Genomic DNA, 25,740 nt, shown 5'->3' with positions numbered 1-25,740 from the left:
CCTCTCTTACTTTCTGTTTTTTTTTTTTTTTTTAAACATCCATTTCATCCCTAGGTTGAATGGGATTTTAAAAAAAAAATCTTAAACCTTTTGATAGGATGGGAAAACTGTTTTCTGTACAGCTCTAATCATAATTTTATGTACTGTATCATGTTCAAAGCATTACTAAATATCGCTGTAGGGTAAATACTATCCCCATTTTACAGGTGAAGAAACTTAGGCATTAAGAAGCAACTTGCTCAAGGCTTTATATTGAGCAGATGACAGGGCCATTTTGGTATTAGAATGTAGGACTTCCTCTTTTGCAACACTGCCCTTTAACACATGTACATTATGGTGCCTTTGGTCACAAGAGACCAGATTTTCAAAAATGCTCACTTCCCACAGAGAACAATGGGACTTTGAATTGAACACTCCTGAAAATCTGGCCACAACATAGTAATAAGCCACAGCAGATGTGCATTAGTAGACTGTGTGTGCATGCATCAAGCATGCTGCACGGCAAAAGAGCAAAGTTTACCCATGTCTTATTAAGGCATAATCTGCACTTAAAATTTAGGTTGACACAACTCTGGTGCTCAGGGGTGTGAAAAATCCATACCTCTGAGTGCCATAGTTGTGCTGACCTAATCTCCGGTGTAGATGTAGCTAGGTCATCCTCTACACCCACAGGATTATGCTGGCATGGCTATGGTGTTGTAGATATGATGTTGTAGCACCCGTTGTGTAGGCATAGCCTCATAAATAGACCAATGGAGTTTATTGCTATTATACGGTGGCTCTTTAATTTTAAGTTTCTTTAAAAAACAAAACCATACTTCAGAAGTTATATTCAATATATCTTTCAACTACAAAAAGTAGATCACAGTAAAAGGCTAAGAGAAGAAAAGCATGTAATATCCCTTAATATTTTATCTATATTGTTGAATATATTGTTTTTTTCACCCACTTTAGAGGCTCCGCTAGATTATTTGGAATCTCTCCCCTCATTTCTTTACAAGTCTGACTTCTCTTTCAGAAGCAGTTTGTTGCAATACAGTCACTTCCAACTTACTTTCTATTAGAAATAATTAGGAGGGGGGGAAATCCTACCCCCCAACACACACACTCTAATTTTGGTGAATTTTTCTGAAAAGCTCTGCTTCCTTTTGGGAAAATTGAATTGGGAATGCAAGAGGGTTAAATGGCCGGAATCCTTGAGCCTGGCATCTTGGAAGAGCAGGGAGAATTTAAAACTGACTTTCTGCTCCAATCCCCTCATTCTGATGTCCCCTTGAGCTGCTTAATAGCCTATATGTTTAAAAATATCACTTACATGTTATTAAATGAAAACACAGGTTGCCCAGCAACAGAGGAGTAGAAACAGTGCAAGAATTAACAAGGAAAATATTTCCTTTGTGGAAAAAAAGGAATGCTATAAAAATTGCCTTTTAAGAGAATTGAGTTCTCTCTCTAGAATTGCGGTAATGTGAATGGAAAACAGGACAGCTGAGGTCTGCCCTGCCATGTATGGGAAATAAAAGGAAAAAAGGACATTTGGAGTGTATGTATGGAGGCAAAGGAATAAAGGCCAAACAGGCGTGAGTGATACTTATTTCCAGGAATATTCGCGCTTAGACAGTATTCACAAACAAGCGTAGATTATAATCTAATCTCAAATTTTGCAATATTGATGTTAAAGTTAAATAGAATCAAAGGCAGAGCTGATGGATTTATAAAAACACATTTGAAACAACCCATGACCCACAATGGAAGCAGCCACCCTGGGTAGTACTCAACATTTCAGGGAGACACACAAATTTCCTGCTAGCTGTAAAGGCAAACTGTGTGTGTTTAATCCCTTCCTCATAATGGGACCAGAGCCACTGAATTGGGCCTCATAAAACACACAGAGGAATTTGGGACAATGTTCAATAAAACAAAACCTATTCAAAGGGGACAGAACTGGGAGATTACTAGATGATCATATAGAAAAAGAGTTAAGAGTTTCAGGTAGTTCAGAAAAGCTGCAGTTAAGCATTTTAACTTTTTGTTCAAAAACAATGAAACATATAAAGAGAATTGATTTAAGCATGGAACAGAAGAATTGTATCACGTAGACTGCAGTATAAGTAGAAATGTGGTATTAACAACATGAAGCAAAATTCTTAGAAATGTCCAACTTGCTTATTAAACTGGAAAATGAGTACAGTATCTCTAATTTATATTGTAAAATACGAATAGTATCTATATGGCACATCAAATAATCTTAAAATTCACTTGTCCAGAATTACTAAGGGATTCTTTTTTCAATATAGCATCTACTTTGCATGCATAAACAAACTGTTGTATTTACGTAGTACCTTTCACTGTGTTACAGATATTAAGACTAATAACACCTTTGTCTGGCAGCACAGAGAAACTAAGTGACTTGCTCAAAATCATGGAGCAAATCAGTGGCAGAAAAGTGAATAGAATTCAGTTGTCCCTAATCCCAATCCTGTTCTTTTATTACTAGATCATAGTTATTAAACTAGATAACTTCTAAAATGGGCAGTTCTGCTTCAGAGAAATCATTTTCTCTCTATTATTTCAAATATGTTTCAATGTCAGTCAAATAATTGTTCATGTTTCATCTTTATTTTCCTTTTGTACGCTCCTCACACATATTTATTTTGAAAAATATAGTGAAAATCCATCTGTCTCAGTTTGTCTATGTTTTCTCTCCTCCAAATATTCCCTGATTAAGCATTCTAGATCACTGGCTCATTGCAGTTTGTTTATTCCTTATCCATGTTTTTTTTTTCTTTCCCCACCATTTACCACTCCAGTGCCATGAGAGCAACTAGTGATTAGCAGTATTGTGCAGCAGATGTTCCATCCTCTGAAGACGGATGCTGGGCATTATTGACTTGCAGAATGAGGAACCAAGTGGTGCCCCCTTGACCCATTGCCCAAGTGTTAACTGAAGAAGCTGAAGCAGCTGTTTCTCAGAGGACAGCAAATCTATCAACAAAATACTTCACTGAGGTAGTTACAATGTGGCTAGCATTGCTAAAGCTATTGTACATTGAAATTATTTTTAGGTAGGTAAGTGTCATAAAAATTCCCCCACGTATTTGTGAAAGCCATGTGTTGAGCTATCCTACTTGAATCTTTTGAATGTTGTGGACAGGGCTTGGGGATTTTTGTTTTTAATGAAGCGGACTCTGCATTTTTTAATACTAACTTAAAAATAATGTCATTTTTACTTGTTGTAGGATAGGGCATAACACTAAAAATTATGCTGAAAGCCCCTCTTGCCTTTTCTATTTGGGGCATTCAGCACAAAGCTATGTATCTAGTTCATGTAAAAAAACTACACACAAGTCACACTAAAAATTTGCTAATATTAAAATAAACCATCTACTAGTATAAAGAAAAAAAATAGCATTCCAAGATGAAGCTCTAAAGGAGAAATATTTTAGAAAGGCAACCACTTGGAAAGAGCTGACATATTTATAAAGGCTGAAGAAACACTGATCACCGGCCAAGTTGTGACAAAATGTGCTTTACAACCTAACCTACTCACCAGGCTCCTGGGCTTCTGAGAGGGCAGTGAAAAAACCTGGCCAATCTAGAAGTGAAAGAAAAAAAAATCCCTTCCCATTCCCAAAAATGCAACTAACAAGATGCTCACAGCAAGACCCCCAAACCCATCCTGCTTTACTTCTGAGGGGGATAGTAAGGAAGGGGGAATGGGGAGCAGGGGCATCATTTGCAGTGGGGCAAGTCAGGCAGTTTCCCCCTAGACCTTGGTATGCGCCCTGACATTTCATATAGCTGTGTACTCCATTATAACTTCCACTCTGCCCCTCACCCTGACTTTGCAAAATATAATGTAATTACATATAATGCTCTATATGTTAATATAAATTTCCCCTCCCTTTGCCTGCTGAATTTTTCTGAAATGATGCCCCTGGTAGGGAGCTTTACTTCCTGCACAGAATGTGTGGACAGGGGGTAGGACTTATAACCCTCCCCTTTGTTTGTGGAGAAGCCAAGAGGCTTATTCTGCACCCTTCTGTCCAGTCATTCAGCCACAAAGCTCCCCTCTTCAACCTTACAAGGAGAGTGAGTGCCAATAAGAGGGAGAGGTGTGTGTGTGTGTGTGTGTGTGTGTGTGTGCGCGCAAACCTTACAGGATCCAAGGGTTTTATTTCCCTGTTGCTATCTCAGAAAAAAACCTCTTCTCTTGTGAGGCTGCAGGGATGGGGGGAGAGCAGTTGGATTGATGGTTGTTTTAGGAACACAAGGAATGCAAGCTGAATCCCAATATCTATTTAATGCCCAGAAACGTATTGGAGTTCATAATGCACTCTCACTCTGTCTGACAGTTGATATGTTGTGCTGGTTTGCAGCTTGCACTTCCTCATAACAGAGTTGGATTATTGATCACCACTGCATGTGAATTTGTTATAACACTTATTTCCGTCACTGTTGTTCTCACACACCACTGATAACCTCTTGAAATGGGATTGCTATTGTTTAAACTACTGAATGCAGTACTTCAACAATGGTGCTCATTAAGAGCAACAACTGTAAACAGTGCAGTTACCATATCCAATTTTACTTTTTGAACATTAAAGTTCATTTGTATGTTATGTATTATTACTAAAAATCAATAAATATATTTCTTAATTCTTGATATCAATCCCCAAGCCCAATGATACACAGTGACACACTGGATTAAATGTTCTGGCCAAATTAGAAAAGAAATCACACAATAAACTAAACATGTGCTCCAGCCGCTCCGGCAGCAGGGCTCGGGCGGGGATTTAAAGGGCCCGGGGCTCCCCACAGTGGCTGGAGCCTCTGGCCCTTTAAATCACCGCCTGAGCCCGGCTGCCGGAGGCCCGGGGCTCCCGCAGCTGGGCTTGGGCAGTGATTTAAAGGGCCCGGGGCTCCACACGAATTCGGATATAACGCGGTAAAGCAACGGGGCTCGGGTGACACTTTAAAGGGCCTGGAGCTCCCTGCTGCTTTATCGCATCATATTCAAATTCGTGTTATATCGGGTCACGTTCTATCGGGGTAGAAGTGTATTTGTTAGCTCCTTTTCTCTTTTTTCTCTCTCATTGGAGTTGAAGATTAAAGGGTTGATATGAATTTACTTCCTATTGCTTTAACTCATGGGAAAGGAGAATCAATATAAAATTTATAATTTGGTTAGTATATATCTATCTATATAGATAGATAGATATATAGATATATGTAATTGTCTTATTAGATGGTACTTCCTTATTGACTAATGTATCAAGGTTCTATGGGTAATATGTGATTACCATATTTGTAATGTTTGGGGCCCAAGTAGGTGTGAGGATCTCCAAGTTTCACCTGATTTGCCCACCCTCTCTGGGTGTCAAATGTGTATTTCTTCTTTCACTATCTTTTCCATTTTGTTTTTTCACTTCTTTAATTCCCTTTTCTGCCCCTTTCCATGCTGGGATTTCTCTTCTTACTCTTATAGGAAATGTATTGGGAAGCAACACCCTATCCTTGGATTATATAACTTGCACTGCATAGCTATGTAAGAACTGTATGCAGCTCAGGAAAATCTGCAATTTCTCATTTATTCACAAAGTGACTTTATATTTTATCTGGTATATTTTGACAATGTTGGTTCCAGCAATTAAATGTGGCTCCTGGAATATAAAGGTTTTTAATAACCCTCTTAAAAGATATATACTCAATGCTTAAAAAAGGGAATGCTGACATTGCCGTGCTCCAGGAGACACATATGACAGAATTTAAAGCTTGTAAACTGAACAGAGGTTGGGTAGCCCTCTCAACTAATTACTTTAATTCTAAAATAAAGGGCATTGGTATACTAATACATTAAAAAAAGTTGACTGTTAACATTCTGCTCACAAGGTCTGATGGTGAGTGCAGATTTAAGGTTCTAAAATTGGCAATTTGATCATCATCTTTGCCAGTCTCTATGGACCAAACCAGGACGATCCCAGATTTTTTCATAATTTTTTGAGTATAAAAGACATGGGCCACCATCCTATTATTATTGCTGGAGACTTAAATGAAGCCCTAGACAATTTTTTTCCGTCTTCATGTAAGAACATAACTACTCCTCAGGTACTTTATACATACATAGATGATTTAGGTTTACAAGATGTGTGGAGACTGAGTAATCCTACAGCCAGAGACTATAGGTTTTTTTTCTCTTCAGCTCATTCAGTATATTCAAGATTGGACTATTTCTTAGTGTCACAAGACTTGATCAGTTCTGTCACTGACTGTGACATTGTTACATCTGACCACGTTATATCAATAGGTCTTTTAGGCCCCCAGGGTACGTATCCTCAACTAAAATATGGAGATCAAATACATCTCTGCTGTTTGATACATCATTTGTTAACTCTATCCAGGGGGACTTAGAACATTTAAAAAAAACAAATACCTCCACTGCTTCATCAATTACCACACTATAGGAAGCTTTTAAAGCCTTCATTAGAGGCCATATTATCTCTTATGCCACCTTTAAAAAGAAATGGAGTGAACATAGAATTGATACTCTTTGTGAAGGAAACTAAGTCCTGGGATGTAGACTATGCTTCTGTCCCCTCACCAGGGAAACTGAAAACTTAATTTACAAACTTCTGTCCCCAAAGGCTGAGTTTGCTTTATTCTATTTGAAGCGAAACTACTGGGAATCTGGCAAGGAGCCGGCAAAATGTTGGCAGACAGACTTAAGCAAAAGACTAACAGAAATAAAATTGCTGCTATTTGTGATAGTAGCAATAAATTATATATAACGGTCAGATATTAATAAACAGTTTCAACAGTTTTATTAAGTTATTTAGCTGAAGAGGGAATCAGTAAAGATGTTATCTATATCTATCTATCTATTTAGTGGATTGTCTCTGCCACTGATCTCTCAATCTCAAAAGGAACTTTTAGATGTTTCTCTAGAAATTGCAGAACCAACTTAGGCTATACAAGAAATTAAGATTGGAAAGACTCCTGGTATAGATGGGTTCCCAGATTAATTTTACAAAAAGTTTTCTGAAACTTTAACACCGAGATTATTGGATATGTTCAATGAAGCCAAGAATGTGCAAACTCTCCTGCTTACTCTTACTTTCAGTTATTCCTAAACCTGGGAAAGACCTTGGACTACGTCGTAGTTATAGACCAATTGCTTTAATCGATTGTGATGCTAAAATTTTAGCTAAAGGTCTTGCTATGCGGCTGGATAAAGTTCTCCCTCACATTATACACATAAATTAGATAGGCTTCCTTCATAATAGACATGGCTCAGGTAATTTGCGTCGATTGATTGATATTATTGCCACTTCGAGACATTCTAAAGAACCCTTAGCTATCATTTCTTTAGATGTCGAAAATGACTTTGACCACATAATCTTTTTCATGTGTTAGCAAAATTTGGATTTGGTAACCAATGTATTGCTTGAATTAAGCTTTTATACTCTAATTCAACTTTTTGGGTAGTTACCAATAGTATTATTTCTGCTCCATTTCCATTAAAGAGAGGTATGAGGGAGGGCTGCCCCCTTTCTCCTCTTTTATTGATTTAGTGATAGAACCTTTAGCCATTGTCATCTAAGCAAATCAACATACTCATGGTATGAGAGTGAGAAAAAGAGCACAAAAAATATGCTCTATAAGGTATTTGTATCTAAGCTTGAGGTTACCATTTCTTAACTTCTAATCACTATTAAGACTGGACTCCTCTCAGGATATAAAATTAATTGGAATAAATCAGAAGTCTTAGGCATTAACAAATATGCCACAAAGGCCTTTCCTCAAATGGGGATTTTCAATGGCAATCCTCTTATATGAAATAGTTAAGAATACTGAATCCCAAAAATATTCAGGACATATCTAAGATAAACATAGAACCAATTGTTGCCCAAGTGACTACAAATTTGGGGAAAGGTAATTCATTAACCCTGTTTGTGCGGTAAAATTAATATATTGAAAATGAACGTCCTTCCCAGAATTTGATATGTCCTGAAGGGGTCTCCCTATTTCTATTCCCTAAATTTATTTTAATAAACTCAATACCCATTTTCAGAATGTTTGAGGTGCAAGTAAGAAATCTAGACTGGCTCTGAACAAATTACAGATCCCCCATCTCTTCATTTTCCCAACTTGGAAAATTATATCTTCTTTTTGTTAAGTCTGGCATCTTTGTGGCTATTAGATGTAACCCCATGTTGAATTAGATTGAATGAGAATTGCTATACCTTCTTTCTCTTTCAGGCATTGTAGGATCAAATTATTACAGATTTGATGGTTCCTGAGCTTCCACAATGGCTGTGAGGCAAGCTTGGTCAAACTTGGCTAGAAAGTTCTGCTTCCATCTATTCTTCTAGGTAGAGGCAACACTATGAAGCAATCGTCTCCTTAAAATTGGTGGCAAAACATTAATGTAGAGGGATTTGATGGACAGAGGAAATTTCACTGTGTTGCAGCTAATTGACAATGATAAATTTAGATCATTTGTAGATCTTCAGCAACAATATTGCTTGCCCTGCTCTGGAGCATGGTAGTACCTCCAGTTAAAGCATGCACTTACAAATGTATTTGGACCAGATGCATTGGGAGCTCCAGAACGTCCAGAAACTTCCTGGATTTACATAGCCAGCGGTATCCTTTTATGATTTTCTGGGCCAAAAAACTCTGCCAAAGGTTGATAATTTGTGAGTTGCTTGGAAAAGGGATTTGGATACACAACTATCTCCGACCTAATGGAATACAACTGTATCTAATGTTAAAAAGCAAGTATAGGCCTGAGAGTACAGCTTATTTACCAAAAGGCACATTCAAATCTACTGGTCTCCACATAGGCTAATGGTAATGGGCTTCATAAATCCTGACCACTGTTGAAAATGTAACTCCCTTGGTGCTACATTAGCTCATATGTTTAGGGAGTGACCCTGTATCAAGAATTTCTGGTATGAGGTGGATCAAAGGACCAATTTGATATTGGATGGTAAGTTGGAGACTTCCCTTTAAGTTTGATTCTTGGATATATTCTGGATAAGTGAACATTTCTTGGTAACAAGGCAGCGTGGTTCCAAGGTAGAATGTTGGTCACTAAAAAAGAAAAAATGGATGTACTAGAGTCTTTTTTTCTCTCCTCAGTTAATATGTTGTATGACAAACAATGAGTCCTGATGGTTCTTTAGTCAATTACAAAAATATATTGTCTGCTTAAAAAAAAAAAAAAAGATGAAAAAGTCATCCTAGGTAATGTACCTATAGGAGATATGAAGCTATTAGTTCTACTCAATATTTTTTTATAAAAGAAATTCAAACATCGGCCTCCAATGCACCTACACTTGGCAAAAGACTATTCCACATGCTCTGGTCGTAATATTACTATTTATTTTTGTTTTGAAAAATACTGATTATTCCTAATCTTGGCCTGTATATAATTGATCATTCTCAGCTGACAAATGGTTTGATGAGTTTGAAAAATATTTTTTGTTTCATTAGCCTTTATAAAGTCTTCATAAAAAGAGGATCTTTGTATTTTAAAATTTGATCTGATCCTGCTGTTTATTCAGTACCCTGTGATATGCCCAGATACTGTAGAAATAAGTATGATGTTAGACAGGATTTTAAGAGATCCAGATTCAGCAAAAAGAGCAGATGAATTCTTAACATACAGTATTCTGGACCTAATTTTCCCCACCTATGCACCTTGTGTTTTCATTTACATCTCGTCAAGAGAGCACAGAATGTTTTTGCCACTGTGAGTGAAGAATTCTGATTTGGTAGCATTTCCACTCATTTTGCATATGTGTAAATAACCACTCAAGGTGCCAGTTAGGAAAGTCCCAGTCCCCTAGTCCTTAGTTATAAAGAGCAAGGGAAGAGCCATTTAAAAATATACAGGCCAAGATTTTCAAACATTAGAGCTTTAAAATAGGTGCGAAAGACCATACTGTGGCTCCTATTTAAGTTTGACCTGAAAAATGCAGAATGCCTTCAGCTCCAATTGATTTCATTTTCAGCTTTCTGGGCATTTATTTAAGAGTTTAAATGTATTTAGGAGTCCAACTTCAGTTTCCAAAAATAGTAACTCCAGGATCTGGCACACAATTTTGGTATGTATTTTTTTGGTAAATATTTTTGAAAGTCTCCACCCTCTCCCCAGTCTAAAAACAATTCCAAGGGAAGCTTCACAGATGTATGAGTCAAAGTGAAAATGAAATGTAAGTTTTGCTATCTAAAAAAATCTGGAATAAATTATGATTCTACTCCCACAATTGTGTGTGGGAAGTGATAAGTGCAAAGATGGCATAGAGACTTAATGAGCATGCCTCTCAGTACAGAACTTTTAAACCGATGTCTAAAAGAGATGGATGACTTTCAGTTAATTAAAATGTCTCTTTGTTGACATTAGCAGGTCATTTATGTTATTTGTTACAGTAAAAAGTGTTTTTAAAAGCACTATTTTAACAAGTCAATCCCCTTTCCTTTTGAAGACTTCCTCAGAGAGATGTGTATGCTTTCTGTCATCATAAACTGTCAATCAAATGGAATCTACAATAAAATATTTGTTTTGATTAGTAGGCTGAACCTGTGTGGCTATTAGGGACATGAAGTGTACCACCCTCACCAAAACTAACTTATATGCTTAGAGCAATAAATAGTTTGATGACAGTTATACTGGGTGCTTTCCCCCACATTGTGTCCCTACTATACAGGGATGTGTGCTATGGAGTCCACTCCACCCTCACCTGAGAGGGTTAAGGTAGCTGGGAAGGGGCTAATTAACCTGATAGGGTGCACCTGGGGGAGGATTAGGTTGGATAGGCAAGCCCCAATAGAAGATGGAGCCTTACTGGGCCAGAACAGGAAGAGCTTGTATAAAACCAGGAAGCTGAGAATAGAGAGGGTTGCCAGGTGATGGCCTGCAGTTACTCTCTAGCCTTAGAGAGGGAAAGGCTAAAACCATGTGGAGAATAGAGGCCCTAGGATCTTGGCCTTGGGAGAAGGGAGTACCCAGAGGAGGGTGGAGAAGGAGCCTGACAGAGGTGAAGTAGGAAACAGCCCAGGAAAAGAGTTGCAAAGTTTGGGACAGTGAAAATCTTGGCTGCCAAATGTAGGAACCCTGGGCTGGAATCTGGAGTGGTGGGTGGACCTGGGTTCTCTGACCAGCTGCTGGGGAAGTAGCACAGATCAGGCAGTGGAAGGGTGTATCGGACCTGGAAAGAGCTAATTCCCAGCCCAAGGCATCCTCGTGGTGAATGTGCCCCCAAGATCACAAAATGGAATTGCCAATGTTTTGAAAATGTGCTAGATACAGCAGAGGGTCATATTCTGCAACTGTTCTGCACATTGGCTACAAGACTGACACCCGTGTTTGTTCCTGGAAACTATCCAATAACTCCAGCTGTAGGAATCATTGACTTTTAATTTCACTAACTGTTCTGAAAAATTCACGTTGACCCAACCTAAATCTGAAAATTCCAGAAACTTTTGTCAAATCAAAAGGGTCAACACAAATTTTGTTCTATGTCAAACAAAACATTGTTTGACTCAAAATGAATAGTTTTGTTTCCTGGCACTTTTGGACATTAAATCAAAAGAAATGGAATGGCTGGAGGAGGCTGCTGCCTCTATTTTAACCTTTGGCGCAGTGGCTAGTGCAGTTAAGTGGGATGTGGGAGATATGGGTTCTATGCCCATGTCTGCCTGATGTGGAGAAAGGATTTGAACTCTAGTCTCCCACTGGGCAATAGGATATTCTGATCTGGGTCTCTATCATTCCTGTTAAAGCTGTTCAGCTTTGTATAAATAAACACAGTCATTGGAGCAGGTTCATGAACTTAGATCTCCCATATCCTAGATGATTGCCCTAATCATTGGGCTAAAGGTTGTGCCAACACCATCTTCTCATTCTCTGGCCATTTTGAATGGCCTCTAAGTCCCCATAAAACCCATTTTTGGCCCAAACTATTTAGAGCATATATGTCAAAGTACCGTGTAGTTTTGAGTCTACAGAAACTGCATTTTTCAGTGAATAAATGTGTCCAAAATATTTTGCCTAGCTCTGATGATAATGTAATTCCCAGAAATAAACATAGAGACTAATCTTGTATCATCTCAGCACACATATCTCTCAGAGAAGTGAATTGGAGTTCTGTGTGCAGTGGAATAGCAGAATAGGGCCCTTTATCATACCTCTAGAGCAGGGCTGGGCAAACTACAGCCTGCAGGCTGCATCTGGACCACCAGCTGTTTTAATCCGGCCCTTGAGCTCCCGCTGGGGAGCAGGATCTGGGGCTTGTCCTGCTCCAGATGGGGAGCAGGGTCGGGGGCCACTCTGTGCGGCTCCCGGAAACAGCAGCATGTCCCCACTCTGGCTCCTATGCATAGGGGCAGCCAGAGGGCTCAGCTCTGCACACTGTCCCTGCCCCAAGTGCTACCCCACAGCTCCCATTGGCCAGGACCCATGGCCAATGGGAGCTGCAGGGGTGCTGCTTGTGGAGGGGCAGCACACAGCAGAGCCGCCTGGCTGCAACTCCAGGTAGGAGCTGGAAAAGGGACATGCTGCTGTTTCCGGGAGCTGCTTGAGGTAAGCGCTGCCTGGAGCCTGCACCCCTGAGCCACTCCCCCTCCCCCTGTGCCCCTGCCCCAGCCCTGATCCCCCTCCCACCCTCCAAACCCCTTGGTTCCAGACCGGAGCCCCCTCCTGCATCACAAACCCCTCATCCCCGGCCCCATCCCAGAGTCTACACCCCCAGCCGGAGCCCTCACCCCCACATGCCCCAACCTCTTTCCCCATCCTTGATCCCCCCTCCCATACCCCAAGTCCCCCATCCCCAGCCCCACCCCAGATCCTGCAACTCCAGCCAGAGTCGTCACCACCTCCAGCCCTCCAACACCAATTTTGTGAGCATTCATGGCCCACCATACAATTTCCATACCCAGATGTGGCCATTGGGCCAAAAAGTTTGCCCACCCCTGCTCTAGAATATACAACACACTTTCAAAACATTCCCATTTTGGGATCAATAGACCTATACCTAAATCAGGAAGGACGCATGTCAGGTGCTTCCCCCCATATTAGCCTTGTTTTATTATTCTAAAGATATGTTAGTTTCAGCAAGGGTGATTCACTGCATGCCTATAATAGTTTTGCAGATTAAGTCTACCAATCAGTATGGACATGCTTACTAGTTTGTGTGTTGCTATCCACATTATTCTCTAGGAATTCAGTCTTCTCTCACAGGAAGAATGACCGGGTTGTAGCCATCCTCAAAACTGCGATTAATTTCAGCCACGTTTGAAAAGTAATAAAATTTTCCACTAACCATCTCAATTAGAGTCCACAGGCCAAAGCTTACAAACCTGGTAACCGAGTCAGCTTCCAATTTTTATTTGAATCTCATTCATCTGTCTTTTGTGTTAATACTTTGTGTTGAAAGCTTTTGATCTGTACAAAGAGAAGAAAATAAGACAGTTGAAGGAGTTATTGGTGAAAAATAAATACTATACACTAACGAATGCACTTAAAATAACATTACATAAGCAATACAAGGAGACTAGAAAAACATCATTAGGGAATTAATCACGGAGATTCATCATGCTAATGTACCTTTTTAAATGCGACAAATTTGACCCTTTATCCAAAATGTTTTTGCTTCTGATATTTTCCTGTACTGCCACTTTCTAAAATATTTAAACTGAACATAGCGTAAGTTGTTACAAGTTTGCATATTCAAAATTTTCCATTAACACTTCTCTCCTTACTGAGCACTAAAATGCTTACTACTATTTCTGCAAAAGGAATGGCGACAAAGTCAGTGATGCTGGAGAGAGAAGGGTGTAGAAGTGAAGGATGCAGTGCCTTTGCCCTCACCTCAGGTGCTCTTAGGGACTTCATTGAGTGTCTAATTTACTTGGGAAGCAGTTAGAAATTACTATGACAGGTGTTATAAAAAAAGTAAGATAGATACTTCTAGAATATCAACACGTCACAACCTGTAAAATACATAAAAACACTAATAAATTACTCATTAGGATTATGTTTATTTGATTCTTGCAATACAATATCCTTCTTTAGACTACTGTGGGATGTGACACAGGCAGGGGCAGCTCCAGGCACCAGCGCACCAAGAACGTGCCTGGGGCGGCAAGCGGCGGGGGGTGGCCCGCCGATTGCCGTGAGGGCAGCAGTAAGGCAGCCTTCAGCGGAATGCCTGCGGGAGGTCCGCCAGTCCCGTGGCTTCGGCGGCAATTTGACGGCAGCTAGCCGCAGGACCGGTGGACCTCCCACAGGCATGCCACTGAATCCGCTTTACCACCGGACCTCCTGCAGGCGCACTGCCGAAAGCCACCTGTCTGCCGTGCTTGGGGCGGCAAAAAACATAGAGCCGCCCCTGGACACAGTTGATGGTGGATTATAGAAAAGGAACTGGGCTGGGGCAAGGAAGAACATTATGAGTTGCTGACAACTATTAGGGTGAGGAAAAGATGGTGTACAATGGCACCCTTACAGCTGATATTACCTTTACAGCTATCCCAATATCACATTAGCATGTTCCTTGCCGTACCTAGTCAATGGAATAAAACTTGATACTTGTGTGCAGTAGGACAGTAGAAATCCCCCCCCCCCCTTCCAGTCACATTGCCCCAGTTTTGTTGTTCTCAAACTTATAATCATAGTTCCAAACATAGTTTTTCAATGTTTGAAGCAGCTATCCATTAGGTGGTTGAGGGGGGAGAGTTTGAAAGAAGGTGATCCAAAAGATCTTTTGAAGTGGTGGCTATTTTGGGAAGGGAGGAAGAGGAACTACCCCAAAATCTTGTCTTATTATTACTTAGTAGTAGCAACAGAAGCATTCCAGTAGTTCCTATAATTTGCTAATTACCAATCATGCACAATCCCTGCTCCAAATTGCTTAAAACCAATTTTTAAATTATCCATATTTGACATTCTGGAAAGTCCAAACAAGGTCTTTTCACTTTGGCTTCCAGGTAGAGCTGGAGCTAGAAGTACCAAAAATAGCATATCTGCCCTCATGGTATTTCTGGTGGCTATTGGAAGTGGAAATGGGGAAATCTCAAGAGTCTCTTTTTACAGACTTCCAGCTGGTTTTGCTGGCTCTAATATTTTGGATAGTTCAGATAAACTTTTGTAAGTTGAACTTTGAGGTTTCCCCATCACTTACATGTCATGATTAATTCAGCTGGTAAATGTTTCATCTGAACCTTTTCAAAGGTTAAGATTCAGTTTTCAAAGAACAAGTCACAGTAATTGGAATTTACCCTTGACTTTTTGCAGTGCTCTTTGACTGAGGTGCACAGCTTGTTTTCAGAAAGCAAAATATTTTATTTTTGCTCAAAAAGAGAACTTTCCTACATTTCTGGCAAAATTGTTAGTGCCTTTTCCTTCAATGTATTGTTTTTCTCCTACAAATAGGAAACTATCTGCATAGATAATGGCTAGTCAAATAGCCAGTTGTGAATACTGCTTCTGAGCGATTAAGTATGGTGTTTGTCTTATTAGTTTTGTTACTTTGTCTCCCCTGCCTTAACCCAAAGCCTCTTGTTTGTCTCATCCACATGAGATTGTGTATCTTTTTAGACTGTCAACAATAAGGGGACTGTTATTTTCTGAATCTTGTGTCATGTTCAGCATAATAGGGTCCAATGTAGCTGAGACCACTAATGCTAATTCAATATATACCGTTATGCTCTTCTTGATACAGGAAAGAAGGAATCACTCCCTACAGTAAAGGAGGAGAAGCCTCGTACCCCTAAGGCTGGAAAGTCTGCTGCCACCACTGCGAATAGGAAACGTAGGGTAGTGGTGGTCGGAGACTCTCTGCTGAGGGGGACGGAGGCGCCCATCTGTCGCCCTGACATTTCATCTCGGGAGGTATGCTGCCTGCCGGGGGCCCGTATCCGAGACGTTACGGAGGCATTGTCGAGGATTATCCAGCCCTCTGACTACTACCCCATGCTACTCATCCATGTGGGCACAAATGATACTGCGCGGTGTGACACTGAGCGGATCAAGAGTGACTACAGGGCTCTGGGAGTATGGGTGAAGGAGTTTGGAGCACAGGTGGTATTCTCTTCAATTCTTCCTGTCAAAGGTAGGGGCCCAGGCAGAGACAGATGCATCATGGAGGTGAATGCCTGGCTGCGAAGATGGTGTCGCCAGGAGGGCTTTGGCTTCCTAGACCACGGGATGCTATTTGAGGAAGGACTGCTAGGCAGAGATGGCGTTCACCTTTCGAGGAGAGGAAAGACCCTTTTCGGACACAGACTGGCTAACCTAGTGAGGAGGGCTTTAAACTAGGTTCGACGGGGACAGGTGAGCAAAGCCCACAGGTAAGTGGGGAACATGGAGACCGGGGAGATGGATCGGAAACAAGAGGGAGTGTGGGCTATATTGGCAGAGAGAAAGGAGAGTCAGGACAAAACTGGGAGGAAAGACCAAACCAGTATCTTAGATGCCTATATACAAATGCGAGAAGTATGGGGAATAAGCAGGAAGAACTGGAAGTGCTAATAAATAAATACAACTATGACATTGTTGGCATCACTGAAACTTGGTGGGATAATACACATGATTGGAATGTTGGTGTGGATGGGTACAGCTTGCTCAGGAAGGATAGACAGGGGAAAAAGGGAGGAGGTGTTGCCTTATATATTAAAAATGTACACACTTGGACTGAGGTAGAGATGGACATAGGAGACGGAAGTGTTGAGAGTCTCTGGGTTAGGCTTAAAGGGGCAAAAAACAAGGGAGATGTCATGCTAGGAGTCTACTACAGGCCACCTAACCAGGTGGAAGAGGTGGATGAGGCTTTTTTCAAGCAACTAACAAAATCATCCAAAGCCCAAGATTTGGTGGTGATGGGGGACTTCAACTATCCGGATATATGTTGGGAAAATAACACAGCGGGGCACAGACTATCCAACAAATTCTTGGACTGCATTGGAGACAACTTTTTATTTCAGAAGGTTGAAAAAGCTACTAGGGGGGAAGCTGTTCTAGACTTGATTTTAACAAATAGGGAGGAACTCGTTGAGAATGTGAAAGTAGAAGGCAGCCTGGGTGAAAGTGATCATGAAATCATAGAGTTTGCAATTCTAAGGAAGGGTAGAAGGGAGAACAGCAAAATAGAGACAATGGATTTCAGGAAGGCAGATTTTGGGAAGCTCAGAGAGCTGATAGGTAAGGTCCCATGGGAATCAAGACTGAGGGGAAAAACAACTGAGGAGAGTTGGCAGTTTTTCAAAGGGACACTATTAAGGGCCCAAAAGCAAGCTATTCCGCTGGTTAGGAAAGATAGAAAATGTGGCAAAAGACCACCTTGGCTTAACCATGAGATCTTGCACGATCTAAAAAATAAAAAGGAGTCATATAAAAAATGGAAACTAGGACAGATTACAAAGGATGAATATAGGCAAACAACACAGGAATGCAGGGGCAAGATTAGAAAGGCAAAGGCACAAAATGAGCTCAAACTAGCTACGGGAATAAAAGGAAACAAGAAGACTTTTTATCAATACATTAGAAGCAAGAGGAAGACCAAAGACAGGGTAGGGCCACTGCTTAGTGAAGAGGGAGAAACAGTAACAGGAAACTTGGAAATGGCAGAGATGCTTAATGACTTCTTTGTTTCGGTCTTCACCGAGAAGTCTGAAGCAATGCCTAACATAGTGAATGCTAATGGGAAGGGGGTAGGTTTAGCAGATAAAATAAAAAAAGAACAAGTTAAAAATCACTTAGAAAAGTTAGATGCCTGCAAGTCACCCGGGCCTGATGAAATGCATCCTAGAATACTCAAGGAGCTAATAGAGGAGGTATCTGAGCCTCTAGCTATTATCTTTGGAAAGTCATGGGAGACGGGAGAGATTCCAGAAGACTGGAAAAGGGCAAATATAGTGCCCATCTATAAAAAGGGAAATAAAAACAACCCAGGTAACTACAGACCAGTTGGTTTAACTTCTGTGCCAGGGAAGATAATGGAGCAAGTAATTAAGGAAATCATCTGCAAACACTTGGAAGGTGGTAAGGTGATAGGGAACAGCCAGCATGGATTTGTGAAGAACAAATCGTGTCAAACCAATCTGATAGCTTTCTTTGATAGGATAACGAGCCTTGTGGATAAGGGTGAAGCGGTGGATGTGGTATACCTAGACTTTAGTAAGGCATTTGATACGGTCTCGCATGATATTCTTATCGATAAACTAGGCAAATACAAATTAGATGGGGCTACTATAAGGTGGGTGCATAACTGGCTGGATAACCGTACTCAGAGAGTTGTTATTAATGGTTCCCAATCCTGCTGGAAAGGCGTAACGAGTGGGGTTCCGCAGGGGTCTGTTTTGGGACCGGCTCTGTTCAATATCTTCATCAACGACTTAGATATTGGCATAGAAAGTACGCTTATTAAGTTTGCAGATGATACCAAACTGGGAGGGATTGCAACTACTTTGGAGGACAGGGTCATAATTCAAAATGATCTGGACAAATTGGAGAAATGGTCTGAGTTAAACAGGATGAAGTTTAACAAAGACAAATGCAAAGTGCTCCACTTAGGAAGGAAAAATCAATTTCACACATACAGAATGGGAAAAGACTGTCTAGGAAGGAGTACGGCAGAAAGGGATCTAGGGGTTATAGTGGACCACAAGCTAAATATGAGTCAACAGTGTGATGCTGTTGCAAAAAAAGCAAACACGATTCTGGGATGCATTAACAGGTGTGTTGTGAGCAAGACACGAGAAGTCATTCTTCTGCTCTACTCTGCTCTGGTTAGGCCTCAGCTGGAGTATTGTGTCCAGTTCTGGGCGCCGCATTTTAAAAAAGATGTGGAGAAATTGGAAAGGGTCCAAAGAAGAGCAACAAGAATGATTAAAGGTCTTGAGAACATGACCTATGAAGGAAGGCTGAAAGAACTGGGTTTGTTTAGTTTGGAGAAGAGAAGACTGAGAGGGGACATGATAGCAGTTTTCAGGTATCTAAAAGGGTGTCATGAGGAGGAGGGAGAGAACTTGTTCACCTTAGCCTCTAAGGATAGAACCAGAAACAATGGGTTTAAACTGCAGCAAGGGAGGTCTAGGTTGGACATTAGGAAAAAGTTCCTAACTGTCAGGGTGGTTAAACACTGGAACAAATTGCCTAGGGAGGTTGTGGAATCTCCGTCTCTGGAGATATTTAAGAGTAGGTTAGATAAATGTCTATCAGGGATGGTCTAGACAGTATTTGGTCCTGCCATGCGGGCAGGGGACTGGACTCGATGACCTCTCGAGGTCCCTTCCAGTCCTATAATCTATGATTCTATGATTCTATATGTTAAATTATATTAAAAACAACCGTCCTACATTAACAGAACATTAAGGTTGCAAAGCCAAGTGTGCATGTAACTGATGAGGGAATGCTCAGACACTATTCTGTCCACATCTATGATTTTTCCCTTCTTCCTGCACCAGAGCTTAACACTTTGCTGAAGCACGGACCACAGTTTTGCCTTTCCAGGATTTTCAAAAAGCATTACAAAGAGTTTAACATCTGAGCTATTGTATGTAAAACCCTGATAAATCAATGTTAATAGTTCCAGTCAATTTTGAAGAGTACCATAAACTTTCTTAGTAAAACAAACACGTAATACACTCACAACACATTGTAAATAGTATTTGGAATATTATGAATAGCTTTTAAGCAAAAGCTTTTAAACAATAGATCTACTCTTACTTACACTGACTTCCCCCTTTTGTTTGTGTTACAAGCATGCAAATACATAACATTATATATACTTAGCATAAATATCAATACTATCATTCCCTCTGATTTTTTCCCCTCAGAGATGATTTCTCAGTCTTTATAGTGTGATCATCATATGTAGTGTTTGTTACCTAGTGTTCTCCAAGTTTGAGGAGAACAGTAGCATATCAGTCCTTTCAAATGCTTCAGAACCTGTCAGAAAACAAGCAGTCTGGGAATCTCCACAGGTAGCAGCATTTCAGCCCTTGGGTTAATAGCTAACTAGTCATCTCAGTTGCTGGTGAAACAGAAATCTGTATCAAAAGTTGTATAGGGATTCAGAACAGCATATAAAACATCCATTCCCTCAATCTCTACAAGATTCTCACTCTATAGAGTGCTCTCTTCTCCCCATAAGTCCATCTAAATCAGATAAAAATTCACAAACCCTCACTTCACTAAATACTGTCCCCCATTCTTTTTTAACCGAGACAGATTCCCAGTTTAAAGCAGTGAGCACTTACCTGTATCTAAAATCAAACAGATATTGGGACCAGCACTCAGAGCAAACATAAATCTTGGTGCTATCTTAATCAGCAGCTGGGTCCACAAGCCTATTTTCATCTCTGTTTATTCCCATCACACATCCACTGATTGACTCAATTCTCAGACAGTGAATAGGATATGAACTGCAAGGTAGGTTGCCCACAATGAAAACTTCCTGTACAGCATCAGAACAACTACTAAGCATGTCTGGTTACCCTGTTCTGGAAGTTTCTGGTCATTCTGAGTTGCCTTACTTTGCTTTCTGCAGATGTGCAAAGACAGAGTATCTAGCTAAAATCCATTTATCTTCCCATCCCCTTGAGAAACAGTCAAACGTTGCCGTATAAAACATGGGGGTTACACTCGAGTTAGGAAATGCCAGAATGAAGTTAACCTGTGCAAACTTAATTTGGCCCTCTTGTGCATATATATTAAAAGTAATGCGAGTAGAATTCATTTCTTACTGGTACACTACACTCATGGGAGGGACACGAAGATGGGGCACCAGCTAAAGGAGGGCATGTGACCTTCCCCCATGACCCCTCCCCCATGTGACTCCTCCTGCCCCCCAGCCCAGGGCCCCTGCACTCTCCCCGTTCCCTCCCCATGATCCATCTCACGTTACCTTCAGGTGGGGGAGCTCTGTCCTCCTCCTGCTGCACCAGAGACTTCTAATTGGGGACTGGGGCATAGAGTCAAAGGTGGGGTGAACTGGAACACAAAGAACAGACTTGTTTATCTGAGCGATTGCCTGAACAAGAAGTAGGACTGAGTGGACTTGTATGCTTTAAAGTTTGGCATTGTTTTATTTTTGAGTGCAGTTAGATTTTGTGCATAATTCTACATTTGTAAGTTCAACTTTCATGGTAAAGAAGTTGTACTACAATACTTATATTAAGTGAATTGAAAAATGCTATTTCTTTTATTTTTACAGTGCAAATATTTATAATAAAAATAAATATAAAGTGAGACTGTACATAGGGTATTCTGTGTTGAAATTGAAATCAATATATTTGAAAATGTGGAAAACATCAACAATATTTAAATAAATGGTACTCTATTATTGTTTAACAGTGTGATTAATTGCGATTATATTTTTAATTGCTTGACAGCCCATATATATATATACATATACACATATATACGTATATATGTATATATACATACAAACACCCTAATGGTAATATTAATCTCCCCATTCTGTGACACGGGAGGCTGCAGTCTACAAATAGGGATAAGTGGAATCCATTTTTTTCTTATGTTGTTTGTTTTACTTACTTTTTCAGTATACTCTAAAGGATAAACAAATAAAAATGTAAAAAAAAAAACAACCCTCCAGAAAATCTTTATTTTCTGTGTTCTTCTCAATATTGTAGAATGATTTCCTTGATTTCCTTCTTCCTTTGAAGTAAAATATCTGACCTGCTGTCCATTAGAATTATAATTTAATAGAAAACCCTGTAATTTTCAATAACCCCCTGGAAGCATTGGGTTTAGAACTGTATGTCAATGCACTGTGCAAGGTTCAATTGCTGTATAGCCCATCTGCTCAGTGAAATTGAAAACTCTTCTTTAAACAAATGATTACTCTTCATTAAGAATCTATTGAATTGATAATTGTAAACAAACTAGTCCTGATTCAGAAAATGGTTTGCAGAGTAGGGTGCAGCACCATGAGAACTTTTTACAAGTATATGCAAGTATCTGAATCTCCCAGAGAAAGAGACTGCACTACAGAATACCTACAAAACCTAAAATGGAAAAAAGCTCATGTGATGTAGCAAAAATTACAAATATTTTCTTAACGTTGTAAAAGTTGCCTTCATTTAAAATAACCACAAAGCACATTTGATTTAACAGATATTCCTGTTAAAATTAATCTTGTTTTCCTGACCTGGGTCTTATGTTCAAGTTTTGACACATGCTACAGCCCCCAAAAGAGATGGTAGCACTGTTGACGTGTGAAAGACGCAGCCCTGTAGTGATGTTAACAGGAACAGCAAACAGATGCCTCTCTGTATATTTCAGTGTAATACTGTTTAAAGGAAAATGTAACATTTAAATGGTCCCTGGTTGTCTTTTTGACATATTAAGATTACAGCCAGCTCTGGAGGGAGATTTAGCTGTCTACTCTGTCAGACAAGACTGGTGACCATATAGAAGTTAACAAGAACAGCAGATGAAATCTTCTTCTTAAATTACACTGTAAATCCTATTCAAAAGAACACACAGCAATTCATTTCCAATTTTAAGGTGGTGAACGAAAATGAGGTTTCCTTTGCATTCCTTCCCTGGCAGTATCAAAACATGCTGGCAACTGTTCCCACATGAGAGTTGTCAAGAAATTGGTTCAGAAATAAGTGAAAATGTGGGAGACTAAAGACATGAAAGTTAAGGTAAATCAAATAGAATGTGTATCTTTTGTTAAATCTTTAGCAGTAACTTTGGGGAAAACCCTATGATTTTAATACTAAGACTTTAAAGTGAAGAGGCCCACGTGCTGTGTAGTAGCTGTGTAGTAGCTGTATAGTAAACAAAAGTGGTGAAAATATCGAATCAGTAAATTCACTGTGCTATGCTGTATCTTGTCAGTGTTTGGCTGAAGAACATGAACAAAGAGTTCTTCTTCTGGAGCTCTGAATGTGATGCTATATCTGTGTTCATTTTGCTGTTTGTTTTTGCAAGGTTTAGCCATCCATATTCACAATTTGAAATGTAAATAAAAATAAACTAAGAAGGAATATTCTGAGTCTGACTTCATTCATTTCCAAGGAGAGTAGTTGGGGCAAAACACCTAACTGGCTTCAAGACAGAGCTTGATACGTTTATGGAAGGGATAGTTTGATGAGACAGGCTACATGCCATTGTAAGCAATCTGTGACTGCTAGGTGCAAATATCTCCAACAGCTGCTGATGGAATACTAGATAGAGAGGGCTTTAAGTTAATGCAGAGAATTCTTTCTCGGGTGTCTGGCAGATTGGCCTTGCCCACATGCTCAGGGTCTAACTGATCACCATATTTGGGGTCAGGGAGGAATTTTCCCTGGTTCAGATTGGCAGAGAAACTTCAGGATTTTTGCCTTCCTCTGCAGCATGACACATAGGTCACTTGCAGGTTTAAACTAGTGTAAATGGTGGGTTCTCTGTAGCTTGAAATCTTTAAATCATGATTTGAGGACTTCAGTAACTCAGCCAGATGTTATGGGTCTATTACAGTAGTCAGTGGGCGAGGTTCTGTGGCCTGCAATGTGCAGGAGGTCAGACTAGATGATCATGATAATCTCTTCTGGCCTTAAAGTCTGAGTCTATTTCTTTTCCAACAAGGAGACAATTAAATAGCCCGCTCCCAAAGAACAAGCCCTTATTGGGCATTCACAAACTAGATATTTCCTTTGCTGTTGCTAGCCAAACTTCTGTCATGGCAAATATAGGGCCAGACTTGAGGTGTAGGAGGGTTGTGCTGCTTTTTGGAAGTTTGGGCTGTTTTGTTGCCTTTCAGCAAATGGATGAGATAATACAAAGATGTTAAATCCATCACTGTGATTGTCCTTCAGTTCACCTTTTGGATGCCATTTTTTTTCAGTATTACCCAAACTAGTTAAAAATACAGCTTTTTGTAACTGGAAAACATTTTGATGACCTTTTAATCTTCCTTGATTCCCTTACCTGACTGAAAACATATGAGGCCTGCACCAAGTTACAAAATTAAACTTTGCTCTAGGAAAGATATTAAGAATAGGTCCATTAATGGCTATTTGCCAAGCTGGTCAGGGATGCAACCCCATGCTTGGGATGTCCCTAAGTCTCTGACTCCCAGAAGCTGAGAATGAACAACAAGGGTTGGATCACTCAAAATTGCCCCTATTCTGTTCATTCCCTTTGAAGCATCTGGCACTGGCTACTGTTAGAAGACAGGATACTTAGCTAGATGGACCATTGGTCTGACCCAGTATGGCCATTCTTATTTTCTTAAGTGTTGTACTTCTGAGGTTACAAGACCAAAAGATCTTATCTTGCCCGGATTTTTTGTAACCTGATAGTGGCTAGAGGATTAGCAAGAGACACCCTATGTTCCACTGCAACTACAGCTCCCAACAACAATAATTCCTGCACAATGACTGTGTAAACAAATCTGAAGGGGGATTGCAGGATCAGTAGCTGTTGAAAATTATAGTTCATCAGACTACAGTTGTATCCAGGATATAACACTAACTGAAAGGAAATCATGGAACATCTCACTAGACCACTCTGGAGTTAGGACTTGACAAAATGGTCAATGACAGACTTTATGTATGAGGTCCTTGGAGACAAGGGTCTTTATTACAGCTGACCAGATGACACCAATTTTGTTACATGGCAACTTTTGCAGTATCAAAACTTGTTTTTATTCACCTTTAGAATGTTGGTAAAAATGAAATTGTGTCAAAATAGTGTGTGTGCATGCCTGTGCTCTAGAGTCTGGTATTTAGGGTACTGCTTTGGGTTGTGAGGAACCTGGCTTCAATTCCCTGCACTGCCTAATTCAGAGTAGAGTTTTTTCACCCCAGATAGTTCTGATTCAGGTAGAGCAGGGACTTGAACCTAGTTGTCTCACATCCCAAGCCAGACACTAGGCATGTACATAGTCATTTTCCACAATCTCAAATGAATTAGCACTTGTAAGAGCACTATGGAAAAATGCTATTTTTATGTCCCAATGCACATTTTAGAGTTATGTGCCTAACTTAGGCATCCAGTTTTCAAAATGTAACCTTAAGTTCATTTTGTCCAACTTCCAGACTATGTTTAGCTTAATGATTAGAAGGGAAGAGTTCTCTGCAGGAACACAATATATTATAGAGTACAGCAGGGATTGAAGGGGAAATAGTAATAAAATCATGAAGAAATTTGGAGCTTACACATCACAATTCAATTGGGTAATATCAGTCATCATTTAAAGTTTCTGTAACATTACTTCTTAGCGTATGTGCAACGTGTCTCAGGTCGCACATGACCAGGATTCATCACTGAATTTGGTCTGCTGGTTGGATCATTAGTTTTTCCAGGCTGGGCTGGGTACGGATGGGGAGTGCAACGTGAATGCTGATCCATTCCCCCCCTGTAACGTTGCTGATATTCCCCATCTAAACTACTTTTTCCAAAATTTGACTCAGTTGAATTTGCTCAGTTTTAAAAAATAGAAACCGTTGTGGAGGGTAGAGGGGGGGCAGAGGATGAGATTTCAAGGATTCATTTAAAGTGAGTTCCTGCTAGCTAAATCATGTGCTGAGCATTAATTACCTTCTCATTTTTAAGTGCCCATACTAGGCAGGGCTAACTATGTAAGGAGGGATTTTTCTGCATTAATTATGAACCATGTTAAGTAGTGCCTATTTCAGAACTCATACAATCTTTAACTTGTTGGCAAGGGGAGAGGTGCTAATTCTGCCTGTAAATGAAAAGAACAAGTGTCT

The sequence above is a fragment of the Chrysemys picta genome, chromosome 5, assembly GCF_011386835.1.
Source record: "Chrysemys picta bellii isolate R12L10 chromosome 5, ASM1138683v2, whole genome shotgun sequence".
NCBI classification, from domain to species: domain Eukaryota; kingdom Metazoa; phylum Chordata; order Testudines; family Emydidae; genus Chrysemys; species Chrysemys picta.
The sequence above is the reverse complement of the archived record's forward strand: the minus strand, read 5'-3'. Positions refer to the sequence as shown.